We start from the raw sequence: 7,742 nt of genomic DNA, 5'->3' as shown, positions 1-7,742 counted from the left end.
GTTTTGCATTCTTTTTCATGGCTGAGTAGTATTCTGGGATGTGTGTGTGTGTGTGTGTGTGTGTGTGTGTGTGTGTGTGTGTACATATGTATACGTATATCTAGTCATCTAGATAACATTTAGATTGGTTCCAAATCTTGACTATTGTAAATAGAGCCATGATAAACATGGGGGTGCCGATATCCCTTTGACATGATGATTTTCATTCTTTTGGATATATACCCAATAGTGGGGTTGCTGGATCATATTGTAACTCTATTTGTAGTTCTCTGAAAAACTTCCATACTGTTTTACACAATGTCTATACTAATTTACATTCACATCAACAATGTGTGAATTCCCCTTTCTTTGCATACTCACCAGTACTTGTTATTTTCTGTCTTTTTGATAATAGCCATTCTAACTGGGGGGAGATAATATCTCATTTGATTTTGATTTGCATTCTCAGATGATTAGTGATGCTGAGATTTTTTTCATGTACCTGTTGGCCATTTGTATGTCTTCTTTTGAGAAATGTCTATTCAGCTCATTTGTCCATTTTTTAATCAGATTATTTGATTTTTTTTTAATATATGGAGCACTTCATGAATTTGCATGTCATCCTTGCACAGGGGCCATGCTTATCTTCTCTGTATCATTCCAATTTTAGTATATATGCTGCTGAAGTGAGCCCTATGTAAATCTATTTTTGTGATCTCTACTTTGTTCCATTGATCTATTTGTCTATTATTTCACCAATATTACACTGTCTTTATCACTGTAGCTTTATGGTAAGACTTGAAGTCAGGTAGTGTCAGTGCTCCAATATTGTTCTTTTTTAGTACTGTTTTAGCTATTTTGGGTCTTTTGTTCTTCCATATAAACTTTAGAGTCAGTTTGTTGATATCCACAAAATAACTTGCAGGGATTTTGATCAGGATTGCATTAAATTTATAAATCAAGTTCGGAAGAACTGACATCTTGAAAATGTTGCATCTTCCTCTCCATGAACATGGAATATCTTTGAATTTATTTATTTATTTGTTTGTTTGTTTGTTTGTTTGTTTTAAAAATTCATTTATTTATTTTAAAAAATTATTTCATTGGAGTTTTGTAATTTTCCTCTTATAGATCTTGTACATATTTTGTTAGATTCTTACCTTAATATTTCTTTTTGGGGAGGTATGAATGTAAATGAATGTAAATGGTATTCTGTTTTTAATTTCAAATTCCACTGGTACATTGCTGGCATATAGGAAAGTGATTGACTTTTACAAATTAACCTGTATCCTGTAACCTTGCTATAATTGTTTATTAGCTCAAACACTTTTATTGTTGATTCTCTCACATTTTTTACATGAATAATGTCATCTGTGAACCAAAACAGCTTTTCTTTTTCTTTTCAATCAGTATACCTTCTATTTCCTTTCCTTGTCTTACTGCATTATATAAAACTTCCAGTATGATGTTGAAAAGGAATGGTAAGATTGGACATTCTTTCCTTTTTTCTGATCTTAGTAGGAAACATGTTAGTCTCTCACCATTGAGTATGATCTTAGCTATAGCGGTTTTTGTAGATATTCTTTATCAAGATGAGGAGGTTTCCCTCTATCAATCAGTGTTTTTATTGATTAAATCAGTAAATATATTCCCAGACCTATTTTGTACCACAAAGCACTGTAGTTATTACAAATACAATAATGAGAAAAAAGGCATTTTGCTGTGTTCCTCTAGGAGAGACAAACAGTAATAGGTCGCATAGCCCATGGCAATGTTATGATGGCAATAGTGCCTAAATAGTAGAAGTACATGCTACTCAGTAACTAGTGTCGTCTGACTAATCTGAGGGGTTCCAGGAAGGCTTTTCTAAGAAAGTAGATTCTCCATGGACTTTGGTCTACATCTGAAGAACAAAGAAAAACCATTATTTAAACCCAGAATTTTGGGAAATAAAACAGAAGGTAATAAAGTAGGTGTACAATACTATTTAAGAACACCCACAATCAGTAGTAATTGAATTGGAGACCCATGAGAGCCGATAGTGTAGTTACAGTCCAAGTCTGAAGGCCGGAGAACCAGGAGAGCTGATGGTGTAAGCTCCAGTCTGAAAGCTGGAACAAGACCCAAGAATAGCTGATGTTTCAATTTGAATTCAACGACTGAAAAAGATTAATATCTCAGCTTGAAGAAGTCAGGTAAGAGGAGTTCCCTATGACTTAGCCTCTTTATTCTATTCAGGTCTTCAATAGACTGGATGGGGTTTACCCACATCAAGGAGTGCAATCTGCTTTTCTTACCCCACCAACTCAAATGTTAATCTCATTCAGAATCACTCTCATGGTCTCTCCCAGAATAATGTTTGACCAAATGTCTGGGCTCAAGGTGACACATAAAATTAATCTTCATATAGGTTTATTGCATTCTATGCATGAATGTAGAGTCTCTCTCTCTCTCTTTATCCCTCTCACTGCTATTTTTATAAAAATTGTTGTGTTGACAATTAAGTGAAAGTTTTGTCTTGTTTATTCCTCGGATCATAAATAGTTGTGATTCATTCTAACTACATTAAAAACATGCCTTGCATGAGAATTATAAGGAAAGAAACTCCAACAGTTCACATTTTTCAAAAGAGTAGAAATTTGAGAGAATTAAGTAAGTCTTTTATTTGCATTGTCATTAGTAAGTAAAATATTATTTAATCATTAAGTAATGATTATTGATATTAACTAGAAAATAAACAAAATATATTAACTGCCTTCTAAAATGTCTGGAATTTCACAGAATGTGACATTTTGCACTGTCTATAACACCAAAAATGTTAGGTTGGAACTCATCAGGAAACAGTAAACATATTTATAACCCATTCCATAACTGGCAGTTTAGTAATGCCTCATTTTGATTTGTGAAGTGATTACATATTGAATCAAATAGAATAGCAAAATATTGCATTAGAATTTAGTTTTTCTCCAGAATGAGTATCAACTTGGCCCTGAATCTCCTGTTGCCATACTAATGTTTGGGGAAAAATCTCTCTCTCTTGCAGCCTGAGTTATATCAATCAGGCATTTATTATGCATGATTATTATAATTCTAAGGAAAGACTTCACTCAGAATAACTGACTCTAGTAATTTTAAGTTTGTTGGTAGAGCCATAGTTTATTATCTCTCTTTTTAAAAAAAAATCCCTCTATGGGAATAGTCACTTATACAGTACACTTTAGCAATGGTATAGACAGGCAGAATTTTGAGAAACATATTTTCCAATCTCAAATGCCTGCACATTTGTCTCACATGAGTCCTGTAACAGAGCAAAAATGCAGAAAAGCATTTTCTTCCATGGTTTACAAACACAAGCACTCTGGTCATTACCAAAGGCTGAAAACAAGTGAATCTCTAGTGGAAGCATACAAAGAATATAATGAGGAAATTAATGAACAGGGAAGATGAAAAACTATTTTTCCTAAAATGCATGAGTAAGTGAGCTGATTTAATTTTTTCCTGTTCTAGAAAGCAAGAATTTTATTATTATTAATTCAATAAAGTATACCTTGGAGAAAGACATACCCATTTATTTAATAGTTTATAGGAGCTTTATTTCCTCTTTTTTGATAGTAAAGTGTCCATTTTTTAATCCTTCTATTGATCTGTGTATTAAACGTATATGTGAAACAACCTAGACTTAGTAAGAAGTAGGTGTTACATATAGCTATTTAATGTGGCATTGCATTTTAAACTTACTCTCCTATGGAACAAATAATATAAAGCTTTGAAATATTAACTAATTATTCTGAATTCATTATTTATAAACAACGTTATTGTCTTAGATGCAGAAATTAGCAATTTCAAGATCTTAAGCTAAAAGCATGACAATGCAGTCCAAAATCTTCAAAGAATAGCTGAATTTTCATTTTGAAAAATACTTTACAATACATAGTGAGATTGAAGGAGGTAAAAAATAAATGAACTCATCTGATAATATAGTTTTTCAAATACTTCCTCACTTGCCCAATCATTTATTGAAGGATTTTATACGTATAATCATGTAATTGATGCTCTAACAAAAATACGTTCATGATATAAATAGAAAACATAGTCCTTAATTTCAGGAAGCATAGAACTTATGTGTGAAGACAATAAAAACAAACAAAAACAGACCGCTTGCTAAATATTATATTGTTTTACAATGTTTTAGAAGTAACTATATTTATATTATTTAATGATGGTAATAATTTCTGAATTAAAAGAATCTTTCACAGGATTAGACAGAAAACCTTTATATATATATATATAGACTTAGCTTCTTTTTCCAAAAATGTAAGATGGCTCAGAGCCCTTCCAATATAACAAGTAAAATGATTTAAAAAAAAAAAAACACATCTATTATTATCTTGATAATTAATAAAATATATTTGATAAAATTTCAAATCCATCTTTGATATATTTCTATTATACTGAATATTATGTTTAACATAATAAAACATAGTTTTATAAGATCAATAGTTAATACTATATATAATGGCAGTACATTGGAGGAATTAGAAATGAGTTAAGAACTGCCAGGGGCATCACTATTGTTTAACTATATTCCCTGGTTCTAACTTGCAAAATATAACAGGAAAACAAAATAAGTATTAAGGGAGAAAATATCATTTTTGACAGACCATATGTTTCCACACCTAGAAACACAAAGTAATAACCTGTGAAAGATATTAGAATTAATAAAGTAATCCATTAAACAAATTTGCAAAATATATGTACATTGTATACAAGGTAGCTAATTGTATTTATCTATTGTTGCATATAAGTTGCTTCAAAATTTAGTGGTTTAAAACAGCAAGCATGTATTATCTGACTGTTTTTGTGTGTTAGCTATATGGAAGCCATTTAGTTGTTGCAGTTAAACTGTCAGCCTGGTCTGCAGTCAACTCAAGACTACACCTGGGCTGAAGTATATTCTTCCAAGCTTAATGATGTGGTTCTGGGTAAGTCTCCATTCCTTTCAGGCTGTTTTAGAGAGAGAGAGTGACAGACAGCTATGATGGAATGCACAGTCCAAATCCTTCTCAGAATTGACATACCATAACTTCTGCTATGTTACTGGTCACAAATATCACCCCTGGTACAGTATGGCAGGGTGCCACATCACTGTTAACAGCAGGAGTTAGGCATCATTATTTGGTGTCTTGGAGACTGCAGAGAAAGAAGTCAAAAAACAAATTTATAATCAAAACAATGTGGTACTGGCATTAAAATAAAACAAACAAATAAAAAAGAGCATATAGACAAATAAAACCAAATAGAGGGCCACAAATAAAGTCATACCTATACAGTCAATTGATCTTCAACAAGGGTGCTATGACTACACAATAAATGACAGTCTCCCCAATTAATGATGTTGGGGAAACTGGATATTCACATACAAAACAATGAAATTGTACACTCACCTTACACCATACCCCCAAATCAACTCAAAATGGGTCAATAACTTAATCATAAGGCCTGACACCATAAAAATCCTAAGGAAAAAAAAAAAGGAAAAATCTTCTTGATACTGGTGTTGGCAATGATTTAATGGAAATGACCCCAAAGCACAGTCAACACAAGCAAAAATAGAAAGATTATATCAAATTAAAAAGTTTCTGTACAGCAACAATTGAAAAAAATTAACAAAATGAAAAATGCTATCTATGAGATGGGAGAAAATATTTGCAAACTATATATCTGAGAAAGGCTTAATATCCAAAATATATAAGGACTCCTACAACTAAACAGAAATAAATAAATAAATAAATAATAACCCAATTTAAAATGGGTAAAAGACCTGAGTAGACATTTCTCTGAAGAAGACGTAAAGATGGCCATAAGATATATAAAAAGGTGCTCAACATAACTAATTACCAGGGACATTCAAACCAAAAGCATAATGAGATATCACCTCACACATGTTAATACAGCTATTATCAAAAAGATGAATGATAACAAGTGAGGGAGAGGATATCGGGAAAAGGAAACCATTATACACCGTTGGGAGAAATGTAAATGAGTGTAGCCAATACGGAAAACAGTATGGAACTCCCTCAAAAAATTAAAAATTAAGCTAATATATCCCAAAATCTCACTTCAGGATGTACATCCAAAGTAATTGAAATCAGAATCTCAAAGAGATGTCTGCACTAACGTGCATTGCAGCATTTTCTACAATAGTTAAGACATGAAAGCAAACTAAATGTCCATCAGTGGATGACAAGATAAATAAAAAGTGGTGTATAAATGTGATAGAGTATTATTCAGCCTTAACAAAGAATGAAATCCTGCCATTTGCAACAAGATGGATGAAACTGGAGTATATCATGCTAAGTGAAATAAGCCAGACACACACACAAAAAATACTACATGATTCCACTTATGTAAAGAATCTAAAATAGTCCAATTCATAGAAGTGGAGAGTAGAATGGTGGTTGCCAAGGGGTGAGGGGAGGGACAAATGGAGAGATCAAAAACTACAAGATGAATAAGTCCTGGAGATCAGGTGAACAGTATAGTGCCTATAGTTAACAATACTATATTATATACTTAAAAATTTGCTAAGAGGGTAAATCTTATGTTAAGTGATTTGTTTTTTTTTAAAGAAGAAGGAATTATACCATTATTTTCTTTTTATTCCACATCCAAAGACCATTATCCTCCAGAATGAGTGGGTTTAATGTTTTCAATTGGTAGCAGGTCTTCCCTTCTGAAAGTCAATAAATGGTCTAGATGAAGAGAATACTTGAAATTAGCACAAATACAGTCTGTCTATCAGTGCTGATTTATGTCTACTTCTTGAGCATTAATATGAATGGATTAATGGTACAAAAAATATAAAGAGTTTAGAAGAGATAGAATAGTACTAATTAAAAGCATATGTAAATGTTCAACCTCACTAGTAATTTAAAATTTAAATGAAGACAAAACACCATTTTTTGTACTCAGATAAGCAAATTATGTAAAAGGCAATATCTAAAACAAAACAAAACAAAACAAACACACACACACACCCACTTATACAAATAGTTTGGGTATAGGGGAATTAGGTAGATACAAGCATCAAAGGTATATTTATTGTAATCTATACCAGCCCTGTTTAATGCAGCAGCCACTAATCACATATGGCCATTTAAATTTAAATTACTTAAAATTCGAAAATACATTTCCTCAGTTGCACTAGCCACATTTCAAGCACTAAAATGTCACATATGACTAGTCATTGCCATACTGAATGACAAAGAAACATGGAATATTTCATTCATCATGGACAGAAAATTTATAATACCCATCACATCCATGAAGGGTGAATGGGACAGCTTCCAAACACCAAATGACATGTTTTTGTAAAGTATTTTTGTGTGGTTAGATGTTAGATGTAAATAAAGAGACTTTAAATAAAAAATGAGTCTTTATGCTCACATTTTGTTTAACAGAATAAAACTTAGATGTGGAAAAGCTCCTCGCTACAAAAATGAAAAGAGCTAATTTTGATAGGCAGGTTTTTGGTTTAAACAGAAAATAAACACTCCTTGGACAAAATCATTCGATATCCAAATGCAAATTTAAACTTCCTTTGCTGAATGGATGGGTATTATGTAAAGTAAACATCCAAACAAATTTTTTTGTTCCTTCTCTTGGTGTTATTGGATGATTTATACACATGAAATACAAACTTTATGTTCAAAATATTAAAATAAGATGCTATTTTAGAACATTTTATCTATAAAATATGGACT

The 7,742-nt window shown here is 31.8% G+C and overlaps 1 non-coding gene across 1 annotated transcript; it reads right to left on the bottom strand.

Annotated features, from left to right (window-relative positions):
- Positions 1-566: 566 nt before the first annotated feature.
- Positions 567-673, bottom strand: LOC134386662 (U6 spliceosomal RNA). Its single transcript, XR_010024493.1, has one exon. It is a non-coding gene; the product is annotated as a U6 spliceosomal RNA (small nuclear RNA).
- Between the last annotated feature and the right edge of the window lie 7,069 nt (positions 674-7,742).

Source organism: Cynocephalus volans, chromosome 9 (assembly GCF_027409185.1).
Source record: "Cynocephalus volans isolate mCynVol1 chromosome 9, mCynVol1.pri, whole genome shotgun sequence".
NCBI lineage: Eukaryota > Metazoa > Chordata > Mammalia > Dermoptera > Cynocephalidae > Cynocephalus > Cynocephalus volans.
Note: the sequence above shows the minus strand (reverse complement) of the source record. Positions and strands in the feature narration are given on the sequence as shown.